At 42.1% G+C, this 15,880-nt stretch overlaps 1 protein-coding gene across 2 annotated transcripts in view; it reads left to right on the plus strand.

The window, feature by feature from the left end:
• Nucleotides 1–15,880, plus strand: part of ETV6 (ETS variant transcription factor 6) — a 159,048-nt gene that overhangs the window by 87,711 nt on the left and 55,457 nt on the right. The window lies entirely within an intron of this gene.

Consider the following 15,880-nt stretch of genomic DNA (forward strand, 5'->3'; position numbering starts at 1 on the left):
TACTGGAACAACTCTTGGGTTGGGGCAAATGCCTAAAATGTTTTAAAATGTTTTAAACGGTTCTAGTTTTGGTTTCTCTGTTTTGTTTTTGTCAGGTTTATATTGGTTAAATGTTTTTTTTAAATAAATATTTATTGATATTTTACACTAAACATAGGTTTTTAAAAAATTAAAAATAATTAAACCAACAATTACACATACAAAAAGAAAGAAAGAAAAAAAGCCCGAAAGCTAACAAGGAAGTTACCAAAAAAGAGACCTAAAAAGAAAAAAGAAAGAAAAAGAAAAACAGTGTGATACAAAATACAAAAAAACAGGTAGTTGAAAAAATAAAAAAGGAGAGAGAGAAAAAATATCCTAAAAAAGAAATAATCCATTTTTCAATATCTTCAAGTTCATTTGCTTATTTCCTTGACCTCCTCACACCTCCCCTTTTTGTATTCCCGGTTAGAAAGTCCTTTCAGCAAATCCTTACCCTCTTTCATTTATCTTTACTCTATAATCTTAACCTATTATAACTATATATTTTAATCCATTTAACTATCTATATTTACATATTCTTATTAGCCTTAATGCCAAAACCACTTATTTTCAGTCCAACATCATTTTAACATTCATTAATTTTACATTATTTCTGCTATATTGGTTAAATGTTTAGTTGGGGTTGGTGGTTATTTTAATTTGGGTATAACTGTAAACTGTTGTTGTTGTTGGTTTCTATTGATTTATTGCTTTGTTTGTTTCTCATATAGGATATTTTGTTTTTTAATGTTTGATATGCGATATATATTTAATGTTTGATATATGCTGTAAGCTACCCAGAGTGGCAGAGGAAACCCAGCAAGTTGGGCGGGTTATTTATTTATTTAACCTCAGATTTTTGTAAATGGATTTCAGAGCACTTTACAAGAGAGAGAGAGAAAAGAGCCCAACTCTTACGTGGGCATTCTGCAGGAGTGCTGTGGGCCTTGTTTTGTTGATTGGCAGATTAAACAGTTCAAAGCTCATGCTGATGGAATTGTCTAAAGACCATGCTCATTAGCAACACTTCGGTTGAGCTTTTATTTTTAAGGGGAGTGGTCCATTTCCCTTATCACCTTCATTGTTCCCTAAGAGGAAAGAGTAAGAAGCATCCAGAAGATGCTTCTAGGTGAGACCAGGCTTGCACTTGGTTGGGCAGCGTCATTGCATTTGTGTGCCTAGATCAGGGACTCTAAGAGGCTTTCCCCAACATTCTTGAGCAGTGTTCAAGAAGCAGGAGACAGCTATGCTGATAGCTCCAGGGTTGGTTTTTTAAAGGTTGGGATTCTCTACTTTCCCATTACCACCAGTGATATCACTCAGTGCATCCCTTGACTTTTGCCTATGGCAGCTAATGTTCATTTCTCTGTGGAAAATTGCAAAACTATGTTGCAGTAAGGGCAGGATCCCTGCCCCTGGCATTGGGTGTCTCAGCCTTCATTCATAGAAACATAGAGTTGGAGAGGACCCAAAGGTCATCTTGTCCAACCCCCTGCAAAATAGGAATCTCAGCTAAAGCATCCATGACAGATGGCCATCCAACCTCTTTTTAAAAACCTCCAAGGAAGGAGAGGCCACCACCTCTCGTGGGAGTCTGTTCACTGCTGAACAGCTCTTACTGTCAGAAAGTTTTTTCGAATGTTTAGTCGGAATCTGCTTTCTGCAACTTGAAGCCATTGGTTCAAGTCCTACCCTCCAGAGCAGGAGAAAACAAGCATGCTCCCTCCTCCATGTGATAGCCCTTCAGATATTTGTGGATGGCTGTCATATCTCCTCTCAGTCTCCTCTTTTCCAGGCTAAACATACCCAGCTCCCTTAACCGTTCCTCCTAGCACTTGGTTTCCAGACCCTGTCTCATGCTGGTCACCCTCCTCTGCACATGTTCCAGCTTTTCAACGTCCTCCTTAAATTGTGATGCCCAGAATTGGACAAGGTACTCCAGATGTAGTCTGACCAAGGCAAAATAGAATAGTACTATTACTTCCCTTGATCTGAACACTAGACTTTTGTTGATGCAGCCTAGAATAGTGTTAGCTTTTTTTGCTGCTGCTGTTGACTCATGTTAAGCTTGTGTTTTACCAAGACCCCTAGATCCTTTTCACATGTACTGCTAGTAAGCCAGGTGTCCCCATTCTATATTTGTATATCTGGTTCTTCTTTCCTAAGCGCAGAACCTTACATTGGTCCCTATTGAAATTCATTTTGTTAGCTTGTGCCCAGTTCTCCAATCTGTTAAGGTCATTTTGTATTCTGATTCTGTCTTCTGCGGCATTAGCTGCAGTTTCGTGTCATCTGCAAATTTGATGAGCATCCCCTCAATTCCTTCATCCAAGTCATTTATAAAGACATTGAACAACAACGGGCCCAGGACAGAACCCTGCGGCACCCCCCTTGTCACTTTTTTCCAGGACAATGAGGAACCATTAAGGAGTACTCTTTGGGTTCAGTCAGTCAACCAGCTACAAAGCCACCTAACAGTAACCTCATTCAACCCACATTTTACCATCTTCCTTCATTGTTTGTTGAATTCTTTTCAACACCCTTTCTGCAAAAGGTTAATTGTAACTTGTTCCATTTGAACAGATGGCATAAGAGGTGTGTATATGTTTTAAAAAACTTGCAGATGTTTGGATTTGAATGATTACTGTAAATTTAGGTTTTTTTGAATGATGATGACAAAGAGCGGGTACAAGAAACACATGGACGAGGTGTTCTGACACAATATTTCCTGTGTGGGATGTGGCTATTTGTTACTCCCATTTTTGTTTGTTTAAAGCAAAATGTCCAGCCCCCCACCCCAATTTTAAGCTGTATTCAGTTCTTTTTCAGGGAATATGTAGAAACCACACATTGTGCAGACAACTGGGTCTGGCAACCAAGGTCCCTGCCACATAATTGCAGTTATTACAGTTCAGTCTGCTGCAAGAAAGGGGCTGGCAAGCAGAGGGTGACAGCTGCTTCCCTTGACCATCATTCTTCTGCTGAAAAGTCTCTTTGGGGAAGGCAGAAATGCCCCCCAAATTTTTGGGTTTAACAAAAGAATTAATGGGGGGCAGCGGCTTACTATAGAGGCAAGATGGCTGAAGGTTGCCGTCTTATGCAGGGCAATGTTCCTTGTTGCATAGAGAATGGCCCAATTCATATATTTGGGTATTGTGGGAAACCTCAAGAGTTTCCCCCATATGTATGTTAAAAAGCTGAGATTGTCGGTAAAAAATATTAATACAAAAACATTTTCAGGGAGTCCAACCACCCTCTGACATACCTCTCTCTCTAGCATAGCAAATGCCACTTCAGTAAATAACCATTAGGAGATTAAGCATCTTCTGTGAACAAATTGTTTGGTATGCCAAAGGGAACTTGTCTGACATTTATTTTCCACAAGCATTAAGGATCCCGATGACATCTTAATTGTCTTCACCTGGCACAGTGGCAATAAAAAAATCAAAATGTGTTAGCACTTCAGTGACAAAAGGGCATTTAAAAAAATGTTCTAGGCTTTTGCTTAGCTGATATATGGTATAATTATTTTTATCATACACTAGTTCCGTTTCTGATGCAGAGGCGAGACAGAAATCTTATTAGTATGCTAGCAAACACTTAACCTAAACTTGTTTCAGCTTCCATTTGGCTCACATGTGCAAGTAGTTAGATCTGAGAATGAAATGGAGCTAAAAGATGAGGACAGCCTGTGCAGAGAAAAGAGCACTGGGCATTCTGGGCATGTTCAGAAATGGCCTGTCCCTAGTTTCATTCTTCTGGTTCCTTTCACAAAACAAGACACCTTCTCTGTGTTTAAAAGGACTTTGTCCTTTGCCACCTTCGTTTTCAGAGGCATATGTACTGTGATGGGAAGGCAATTTGTATACTCACTTTGAGGTGCTAACAGAGGTGCCAACTAGCAAAAACATTGAGGGGGCTCAGGTAAGCCCCACCCCACTTAATCACATGACGTGGTGCACACACACAGTTTGAATGGCAACACCTGTTAACTACAGTGGTACCTTGGGTTAAGTACTTAATTCGTTCCGGAGGTCTTAACCTGAAACTGTTCTTAACCTGAAGCACCACTTTAGCTAATGGGGCCTCCTGCTGCTGCCGCGCCGCCGGAGCACGATTTCTGTTCTCATCCTGAAGCACAGTTCTTAACCTGAAGCACTATTTCTGGGTTAGCGGAGTCTGTAACCTGAAGCGTCTGTAACCCGAGGTACCACTGTATTTGAATGGCCCAACCCCCTCAAATAGCCCCCCCCCAGCCCCCAGGAGTTGGCTCCTATGGGTGTCAACGTTTTATTGACAATAGTTCCTGCTCTTGTTCCCAGCCTTTCCAAGCCACCTTAAGACGTATTCCCTAAACACACTTACACATAAAAGTGTGGAATTTGTATAGATACTTGGCTTTCTGTGATTATGCTACTCAGACAGAAAGCTGCTGTTTCCAGGGTCCCGTTTTATTTCTACTTATCCTGCCTTGCTGATGAGACCGAGCGGAAGGAAGCCAGGGTGACTGAAGGCTCAGGACCCATTCAGTGTTGTTGTGAAGATAAAATAGGCAGGTGTTGGGAGAGAACCATGTGACCACCTTTAGCTTTTTGGAAGAAATGCTGGATAATGTGTTATAAAATTTACAACTGTCTTGCAGCAAGGTATGGAGATGTCTTTGGAGTTGGAGGTCTATTTTTTGAGTCAGATTTGTTTTAACTTTCATTATGATGATCTTGGTTCCAACTCTTTTCAGAGTAAAGCAATTTTTGTTAAGCGAGAGAGGGAGGGAGGTAGTGAAAGCCCCGCTGCTTTTATGAGAACTGATATAGTATTGTTCCATAACACGTCATACTTTCAGGAAGGAGAAATTATCTTCTAAACTGAAGTTCTGATGGTGAAGAAAGGAGAACATAGCATGTGGGATCAGTATCAAGGCAGAAGTATAAATACCTTTTATTCCTTTCAAGCAACTTAACTCCATGCAAGTACTGAACACTCCATTCATGTAATAACATAATATAATACAGAAATATAAATGATAGCTGTAAGAGTTTATTTACTTGCAACTATGTAGAATTAACAGCAAAAACAACCATAATTATTCAGAGCAGATAATATACAATAATTTAATGGAACTCTGCAAGATAATGGGGTTGTATTCATCTTTCTCATCTGCACATCAGATTTGTGTGTGTTGGAGGCAGCATAAATTTTAATTCTTAAAAGACATTAGTTGCCCAGCTGAATATGTTTCAGGTTTGGAGATCAGTAGAAATAAATAATATACGTTTAGTTCCACCACCACCACCAGATTCTTTCTGTGTGAAGGGTAGCATTGAATTAAGGCTTCCCTCTGTAGCTGGAAATATATACTTTGAATTAGGAATCTTTTTGGAATCAAACACCTAAACCTCTGCTTAAGTAGGATTTTAGGTGGGACCCTGTTTTTTTAATCAAGAAAGAATGATGTGCATTAGCAGAGTGTTAGGGAGGGATAGAATTCTGACATTACTGAATCACTCCCTGGAAGATGTTCCTGCTTCCCTGCTCAGAAGCCATCATAAGGTGACACTCTTTCTTTCACAGCCCCCACCAACTGCTCACACTGATAAATTAAGAATTGATAATATTAATATGATGGTGATGACACAAATATTCATATAGCACATTTCAAGTGTTCTAAGCACTTCATGTATCTTATTAAACCATCTTATTAAACCATGTCTCTTATTAAACCATCTTTACAATGTGGAAAATAAACATAATTAATCTCATATCATAGGAGAGAGGGGATAAAGTCCAAGTGAATAGTGGTTTGCCTAACCCCATCGTGTGAGTTTATAGCATATTTAATATTTTAATCAATAACTTGCTTAGCCTCTGAGCTTTGCATATTAACTAGGTAATCTAGGGGTGCCATATATCAAAAAGTGAAAATCCGGACGCAAAACTTGGTGAGCAAAAAGAAAGAAATCTGCCAAAATCTACACTTTCAACATGTGTTGCCATACATCCGGATTTTCACAGACATTTAAGCGATTTCCACCCAGATGCTGGTTACGAGGGACGAACCCCAGCTATGTCCGGGAAATTCTGGACTTATGGCAGCCCTAGGTAATCAATCACCTGTATGGCTTTGCATATTTTACAAAAATGTAAACTGTTTTTTTTGCCAAAGTTGTTGCTGAATGTTGAAACAGTTGACATTAGCACCAGATACGGGAATCGTAATTCCTGGAAGCTAAAGGAATGCTGGTGGTGGTGGTGGTTGTTACTCTTATATAAACTGCATTTATTAGACACTTTTTCATGATATGTGACCTGAAGTGACTTGCAAAATGCTTCTAGTGCATCAGTAGACTTTGCCTTGCAAGTGTGTTGCAAAGTCAGCTTCACAACCCAACATTTCACTGATGAAAATAGATACAATCCTCTGGATTTATGGCACCCCGTATCCTCACCAAGAACAGCTGCTCAAGTATCTTCCTTTACAATTACACACTTTGAAAGTCCCTTTTTGCCTGTTGTACAGTGGTACCTCGGGTTAAGAACTTAATTCGCTCTGGAGGTCCGTTCTTAACCTGAAACCGTTCTTATCCTGAAACACCACTTTAGTTAATGGGGCTTCCTGCTGCCACCGCGCCGCTGCATGATTTCTGTTCTCATCCTGAAGCAAAGTTCTTAACCCAATGTACTATTTCTGGGTTAGCGGATTCTGTAACCTGAAGCGTATGTAACCCAAGGTACCACTGTAATTTATTCTGCAGTAGCCAGGTTCCCCAAAGTTAAGCATGTTTAATCGCACAGTTCGAAAATCCAAATTTCAAAAGTTGTATCTGTGAGTTGTATCTGTCATTGGTGCAATGGGATCTCCATTTCCTTCCCTTCTTCCACCTGCCCAAAAAATCTGCTCCAGAGGGTTCCCAAGCCTCCAGAAAGGACTTTGAGGGCACACAGAAGAGGACAGAAGTCCCTTGCACCAGTTCAGGGGGAGTTATTCCCAAGAAAGTATCCCAGGGCTGCAGCCTTAAGGGGCAGAATTTCCTTGTAAATGGAATCAAGAGTAGAAGGAATATGGGATAGTTTGTGCATTTTTAACAACTGCTTCGCCCCACGAAGTAGCAGGCATATGAATGCGATGGGAGGCTGCCCCGTTTAGGATGTCTCAAGGCTGTTTTATTTTATTAGCAAGAAAGAAGTCCCAGACCTAATTTCTCTCTCTCTCCCCCCCATGCCTGCCCCAATCTCTTTTTCAATCAATAATGTTGGATCTCGTCTCTATATACAAATCGCTGATATGAAAGGAAAGGGAGAGCCCAGCCCATGTGGGAGCCCAGGTGGAGGTAGGCACAATTGCAGGGGGCAGTCAGTCAGTCAGTTTTATTGCACATAGCCAAAGGCTGCTGCAATGTACACAGAATCATTCAACAATTAAAAGAAAATATACTAGATTGATACAAAAGACTTAAAACATTTATATTATCAAAACATTACGTACTCTCAAACAGAGCTTTAAAAGTAACCCAATATACAAATCAAGACATTAAACAATAAAATTCATAAGCTAAAATCGTCACATGGCCACTAATATATCAAAAAACAATGTCAATTAATACAGTGTGCAATTATACTTGGAGTTTGGTGACAAAGATAGAGCATAGCCTGATGTAAGGTAAAGGTAAAGGGACCCCTGACCATTAGGTCCAATCGTGACTGACTCTGGGGTTGTGCCGCTCAACTCGCTTTATTGGCCGAGGGAGCCGGCGTACAGCTTCCAGGTCATGTGGCCAGCATGACTAAGCCGCTTCTGGTGAACCAGAGCAGCGCACGGAAACGCCGTTTACCTTCCCGCCGGAGCAGTACCTCTTTATTTACTATTTATCTACTTGCACTTTGATGTGCTTTCAAACTGCTAGGTTGGCAGGAGCTGGGACCGAACAATGGGAGCTCACCCCATTGCGGGGATTCGAACCACCGACCTTCTGATCTGCAAGTCCTAGGCTCTGTGGTTTAACCCACAGCGCCACCCGCGTCCCTCTATAGCCTGATGTAGATAGGGTCAAATAAATTCATCTCCTTTACACTTGGTGGCTACGTTGGCTATATAATTTGCTCTAATTTTCCTAGTGGCAGTTGCAAAGAATGCTACACGCCAGGTCACATCTGTGTCTGTGAGGAGATATAAAATCATGTCAGAGGGGTTCTAGCCAGGGGACCTTGTCATTATAGGCATGTTGTTGCTCTCCTGAGGTGCCAAAATGTGTTTGGCCAGTCTCCTCAGGTATGCATGGCCTGAGGAGACAAATATTAAGCAAAACAAGGTATGTTCCTCACAGCCAGGCAGTCTTAAGAGAAGCAAAAGTGTGTCCATTGTAAAATGGACAAGTGGTGCATGAGAGTGAGGTTGATGCAAATAAGTGTTTTAATTTTCAGTGCCTTTGTGCTTCACTGTCTGAGAATGGGAGAGAAAGATATAGCAAATTGCCAGCAAGGAAATAATGTCTGAAATCTCAAAAGAATGGAAAGAATTAAGAACCAAGAGAGGCCACTGGGGTAAACAAAGTCCTGCTGGAAAATAAAACAGCCCTAAGGTTTTTGGAAGCAAGTGTGGGACTCACCCTAGTGTACAAATTAGTCCCCTGGCCTGTTCCAAGTCTATTACCTTGAGTGTTGTTGATATTCTGCCTTTTGACTTAATAAGGAAGGTACAGTAATAATTACAATCTGGGCTGTGCTTAGGCTACACAAATCATGGCTTTGTGTTAAAATCCCACTTGACTAAGTCAAATTCTGGTTTTTAAGCAACTAAGGTAAAGACAAAAAATAATCCAGGCTGTTGTTTTCCTGGTCAGTTTGCAACCCTACTCACCTGGATCTAATGCTAGCTTTGAAGAACAAAACAGAGCACAAGGTACTGGCAGAACTATGTCTATGTTGTGACCTGACCTCATTGAAAAGTGTAACTTTTGAGGCAGTGTAAAGCAATCTGAAATAATAATAATAATAATAATAATAATAATAATAATAATAATAATAATTTTATATTGATTTGCACTTCATCTGAAGTTACACTTTTCAATGAGGTCAGGTCACAATTGTACCATATATCAGTAAGCACTGAGTTTAGTTCTTTGCCTGATATTTCATATTCTCATTGATACCACTTCAAACTTAACTGGCCTCTTCAACTACTTCATTCATTCATTCTACTCCCTGGATATTATTTCCTCAATTTCCATACCAGACTACTTGCTTAAGCCTGAAGCCTGACTTTGTCCTCTGCATTCCAATTGTAATTATTACCACAAAGGCACAAGGCAAGAGCAGCTGGAAGACAACCCAAACGTTTCAGAAACAAATCATGACTAATCTGTGAGACAACTCGTGGCTTGTTAAAAGAAACTCTGGGTTATCATTATGTGTAATGCAGCCAGGTATTCCCTATCATTTTTGAAAGTTTTCATTTAAAAGTTTTATAATGCATACAACATTTTCTGCCTTACCCCACAACTTCCATTTAGTATATATGCTTGTGGTGAGTAACCCATTAAGGATATTCACTTCAGTTCTAGCTCACTGTTTCACGTGGTGCTTCATGGGAAAATAGAATGCACAGCAGTTCCCCCTACTCGCCCCTGGCTTAAGCCAAAGCAGTAGGATGGGGTGGTGGCAGAGCAATATAGCAACTGGATGGACTCGTGCCTCTGTACAGCTCCATCTTCCAGAGCCCTAAAATCCAAGCTCAGGTCCAGACACTTTTAATTTCAAGCGCCAATCATGGGAAGAAGCAGAAAGTGTTTGCTGCTAATGCTGTCTGTGCATTGTGGCTCTTCCCCTTCCTGATTCCACCATCTGGCTGTAGCCCTGCACCAGAAATTTTGCAATCAAAAAGTGGCAGCCATATTTGTACTTACTTCATTAAGACAGTTATATCCTGACGTTCAGTAGCAATAACTTCCAAGGAAGCTGTCAAACTATTAAAACAAACACAGGAGACTCCAGTGCAATATCAAATCATGCAGTCCTGATTTGCATACCACATTTCATTCAGAGAATGATGAAGAACATTAGCAAACTTTAATAAACACAACAATAAACTTGTCCCCGAGTAAGTGGCTTCATGACTGCAGCGTAAAGCACTAGCAGACATATCAATGTTAATGAAGTCATCCACCAAAATATGTGTCTTTAAGGTAAAGGTAAAGGACCCCTGGACCAGTCAAATTTGACAATGGGGTGCAGGCCTCATCTCGCTTCAGGCCAAGGCAGCCGGCATTTGTCTGCAGACACCTTTCCAGGTCATGTGGCCAGCAGGACTAAACCACTTCTGGCGCAACGGAACAGAAAGGCCAGGGACAGCTGGGAAGGGTGGCACAGCAGGCCCCCAAACATGTGCCCTGCTCTGAAGGCGATCTTTAGGAGGGACAGGGTCATATTGGGGTTAGGGGAACAGAAGGCTTCCCTTCCCAAACTTTTTAGCCAGTCTTGAATGGTTGTTTATGAAAAGAAACTAGGAGACATTTAAGATCTTATTTAACACCATTGAAATGTGTTCAGACCAGCAAGTGCTTGTAAAGAGGCTGGCTGCTGTGTTCCGACTGGTTGAAGCTTCTGAAGGTACATGGTATGGATAGATAATTGTAGCAAGCCTGTCTCTGTCTGGGAAGGACTGCAGATAGTGCAGTGAACTACAGTGATGAAAGATTTGTCACACCACACATGCCACCTTGGCATCAAGAGTCGGCTGAATTTGAACACGTCTTAGCTGCAAACATTTGAGGGGGAGTGAAACCCCATCCAAAAGAGTGACTAAGCCTCCGTTTATTAGCCTTCATTCAGTTCAATAAAAGCTTAGCACCCATTTTAACATGTAGTAAATTCCATGAAACAGTTGTCACAGAAATTACAGGGGGGGGGGCACATCTTTAAAGTTGTTAAATGTTACAAATATCGTGCCTGAATGTATCCTTTCAACTTGACAGCTCAGGGAAGTTACCTAGCTTTAAAATACAGTCATACCTTGGGTTACAGCCGCTTCAGGTTGCATTTTTTTGGGTTGCAGACTGCCGAAACCCGGAAGTACTGGAACACATTCAGCAGTCACACATGCGCAGATGTGCTAAATCACGCTTTGCGCATGTGCAGAAGCACCGAATCAAACCCGCACAGACGCGGGTTGCAAATGCTGCGGGTTGCGAACATCACGTTCGCAACCCAAGCGTCTACTGTAATATAAAATCAACTCCTCTGCCAGTTTCCTCCATTCCAAAGCTATTTGGCTCTTGAAAAAACAACACCAGAAAGTGCCCAGAGGTGACAATTGCTGAGCTGATTGTTGGCCAAGGAAAGCCTAACCCCATTACCAGACTTGCCTCAGGATCCAGACATGCAAAGGAAGTTCTATTGTACTTTGGGTGGTGGGACTTCAGAGGTGTTTGCCTAGGCTCATCTTATACCTGGGTCTTGCCCTGACATGTCTGCTTATGCTAATCTTGTACCAAGGACTTGTCTGGACATGTTTGCCAAGGTTAAGCTAGTGTAATCCCTGTCTACCCCTCCCCTTTTGTGACATGTCAGTGATGTAAAGATGATGTATTGATGATGCTGTGCGAACTGTATTCTGGGATGCGGTGGGAAGTTTTAAAAGTCAATGTCGCCCCATCCTCGGGGTTCACTCGCTGCTGTTGAACCTGTTGTGCAACAGTAAAGGATCTCAGTCTCCTGTCTGCTGTTTTGCTCCAAATTGCTTGGCTGGAATTTCCTTCTTTTACTGACCGCATAGACCCGCGGGGGACTTGTGCCCCGACGAGCTGAGCTGTTGAGTAGCCTCTCAGTCCAGAATTTTCCTTAACACAGTGCTCACATGTAACAACTAAAAAGACATGGAGGGGACAATTGGAATCTCCCTCTGCAGTAAACGTTTGCCCATCATGGGAGAAGAAAGACAGACCAGTTATGCAACCCACTTGCAAGCTCTCTGTTTATTCTTACTTAAGTAGATATGCGCCGAAACAAATGTAAGGTGGTGATAAAAGCTAAGAGGAATGTCTGTTGGACCACAGGAAATTTCCTGTGCAGGAAGAGATCTTTGGAACTTCCTGTGGAGGAGGAGTGCATTGTGGGTCTGTTGGCAGGAGCCTCTTTACCACAGCTGCAGTTAACTGGCTGGAGGAGAAAGCGGGAGGGAAGGATCATTATCAGATGTCTGCTATGATACAATCCAGAAATAGAATTTGAACTATGTGGTTGTGTTTTTTTTATATATTTCCCTTCTCAGTGTTGCAGGGACAAGCATTCAATCAAAGTTGTGGATTTGTGGTGAAAGTTGCTCATATGCAGGAAGTGAAAAACTGGCTCCTAGCTGTAGCTGGATTCTTCTCTACGTGTGAAAGATCCAAAGGCTGGAAAGGTTTGGCTTCTGCCAAAGACTGCTTTTCAGGCAGCCTCATACTTCTGGCCCTCAAGAAATGAACTGGGGTATTCCTACTTTATCCATTCCTCAGTGGTTGTGCTGTCGTCCCCTTTGCACAGCAAGGCAAGGCACTTATAATATATATATCTGTGCGTATGGTATCTAAATTATGTGCTAAGGAAATAATATTTTGCAACCTATATAAATTATACAAATGGTTTTGCTACTCAGGTGTGGTGTAGTGGTTAAGAGCAGTGGACTCGTAATCTGGTGAACTGGGTTTGATTCCCTGCCCCTCCACATGCAGTTGCTGGGTGCCCTTCGGCCAGTCACACTTCTCTGGAGTCTCTCAACCTTACTCACCTCACAGAGTGTTTGTTGTGGGGGAGGAAGGGAAAGGAGAATGTTAGCCGCTTTGAGACTCCTTAAAGGGAGTGAAAGGTGGGATATCAAATCCAAACTCTTCAAATCCAAACTCAGGGGAGGAGCAAATAGGAGAATGCAGCCTTGGCCCCTGCATCTTTTATTTAGTAATTTCTCAGAGATTTTTCATGCATAACGGCTAGAGTTGGTGTTGCCATTTGAATGCCATTTGAATGACAAGGTGCCCCATGATATTCTTGTAAAGAAGCTGGTAAAATGCAGACTTGACTATGCTACCACTCAGTGGATTTGTAACTGGCTGACTGACCGAACCCAAAGGGTGCTCATCAATGGTTCCTCTTCATCCTGGAGAAGAGTGACTAGTGGGGTGCCACAGGGTTCTGTCTTGGGCCCGGTCTTATTCAACATCTTTATCAACGACTTGGATAATGGACTCAAGGGCATCCTGATCAAATTTGCAGATGACACCAAGTTGGGAGGGGTGGCTAACACCCCAGAGGACAGGATCACACTTCAAAACGACCTTGACAGATTAGAGAACTGGGCAAAACAAACAAGATGAATTTTAACAGGGAGAAATGTAAAGTATTGCACTTGGGCAAAAAAAATGAGAGGCGCAAATACAAGATGGGTGACACCTGGCTTGAGAGCAGTACATGTGAAAAGGATCTAGGAGTCTTGGTTGACCACAAACTTGACATGAGCCAACAGTGTGACGCGGCAGCTAAAAAAGCCAATGCAATTCTGGGCTGCATCAATAGGAGTATAGCATCTAGATCAAGGGAAGTAATAGTGCCACTGTATTCTGCTCTGGTCAGACCTCACCTGGAGTACTGTGTCCAGTTCTGGGCACCACAGTTCAAGAAGGACACTGACAAACTGGAACGTGTCCAGAGGAGGGCAACCAAAATGGTCAAAGGCCTGGAAACGATGCCTTATGAGGAACGGCTAAGGGAGCTGGGCATGTTTAGCCTGGAGAAGAGGAGGTTAAGGGGTGATATGATAGCCATGTTCAAATATATAAAAGGATGTCACATAGAGGAGGGAGAAAGGTTGTTTTCTGCTGCTCCAGAGAAGCGGACACGGAGCAATGGATCCAAACTACAAGAAAGAAGATTCCACCTAAACATTAGGAAGAACTTCCTGACAGTAAGAGCTGTTCGACAGTGGAATTTGCTGCCAAGGAGTGTGGTGGAGTCTCCTACTTTGGAGGTCTTTAAGCAGAGGCTTGACAACCATATGTCAGGAGTGCTCTGATGGTGTTTCCTGCTTGGCAGGGGGTTGGACTCGATGGCCCTTGTGGTCTCTTCCAACTCTATGATTCTATGATTCTATGATTCTATGATTCAGAGGCTTGACAACCATATGTCAGGAGTGCTCTGATGGTGTTTCCTGCTTGGCAGGGGGTTGGACTCGATGGCCCTTGTGGTCTCTTCCAACTCTATGATTCTATGAGGTTCTCAGGAAACTCTGTTCTGTAACCAAACCATTCTGCGTCTGTTGTGCACTTCGGCAGAAGCTTTAATTCCTACAGGCTACTAAAGCGAGATGGGCACCACAACCCCAGACTCGGTCACGACTGGACCTAATGGTCAGGGGTCTCTTTACCTTTACTATAGTCTACTTCCCCTATCTTACTGTTGGCAGAATAGGCACATGTGATTTACGCAGAGAGGCGGGTACACAGCAGTGACTTTGTTTGAGCCTTACAAACAAACATTGCAATCATGCTCTCTGCCCCCAGGCAGCAAAATGGAGCAGCAGGACACCTATGGCGGGATGTGGGAAAGGGCTGCATGTGGTCCACGGATTTTAAATTTTTATTCTACAACATTTATATCATGCTTGATCGTAATAAAACCTATCAGTGGCTTACAAAATGATTAAAATAATTAAATTATTAGTAAAAGATGGGTATTTTAGAAATGTTCAAAAGGTTATTAAGATCAATGCTGTAGTATCAAAAAGGGATTAAAACACATATCAACACTCGGCATGTCTGGATAAGTTTGCCCCCCCCCCCAAATGTAAGTAGCTCTGAAAATAGTACAATGAAGGCACTTGCCTGATTTCAGTACACACAGAGTTCCCGTGTGCAGGTGCTGCCACAACTAACAGATCCATTTCTTACAAGCACCTGTGACAGTGTCGGTACCACAGATTGAAGCAGTCCAGTGAGCATAAGTAGAATAAGGCAACCCTGCAAGTTTGCACATGTACACCTTCATTACTGCCTTTGAACTTCCAGGGATAGAGTGGGCATTCTCTGAACTGGTTATGCCTTTTATAGATTTACTCTGCAATCCTGCACATTTGTACTTGGAGACAGAGCTGTAGCTGGGTGATCTTGCGCCCCTGAACCATCCAGATTGCACCCCCTAGCCACGGACAAATTAGCTCTTCTTTCCGCCTGTCCTCCAAACCCCCCCATTTCAATTCACCCTCTATTTAAAACCTTTTTATGAGGCAATAATCAATATTCTTATTTATAGACATATGTATGGACATATTTTTTTGCTGATTTTGCGCCCCACTTCGCCCCCCCCCCAGCTACGACCCTGCTTGGAGAAGAGAGCTACTGAGTTCAATGTGACTTACTTCCAAATAAGTGTGAAAACCTATACCCACTTACTTGGATGTAAGACCCATTAAGCTCAATGGGACTTACTTTTGAGTAGACATTTATATATGATTGTGTTATTTCTACCAGAAGGTAAAATATTTATTTCTTATTTTTTACCAGTGCCGTGAGCTGCTTTGGGAATGTTTCTTTGCACTGCGTAGGACAAACTGCACCTGCCCAGCTGCCACTGAATATCACTGCAGCACAAAAAATAAGTAGCTATCTGTTAATAATTCCAATTCCAGTTCAGTCTGGTGCGATACAGATACAGCTATAAATTGAGTCTATGTTTCCTAAGCTATCAAGACAACTGATGCTTCCCTTCATGCCTGCCTTACCTGTGCTGTCCCTGGAATAGCAAACGTTCATGTGACCAGGGTCTGATCCAATAAATTAAAACAATAATTCTTCATTTCCAAAACAATTTAATGCTGCCTCAGCCTCCTTACCAAAAG

Source organism: Podarcis bocagei, assembly GCF_964188305.1.
Source record: "Podarcis bocagei genome assembly, chromosome: 4".
In the NCBI taxonomy this organism is placed as follows: Eukaryota; Metazoa; Chordata; class Lepidosauria; order Squamata; family Lacertidae; genus Podarcis; species Podarcis bocagei.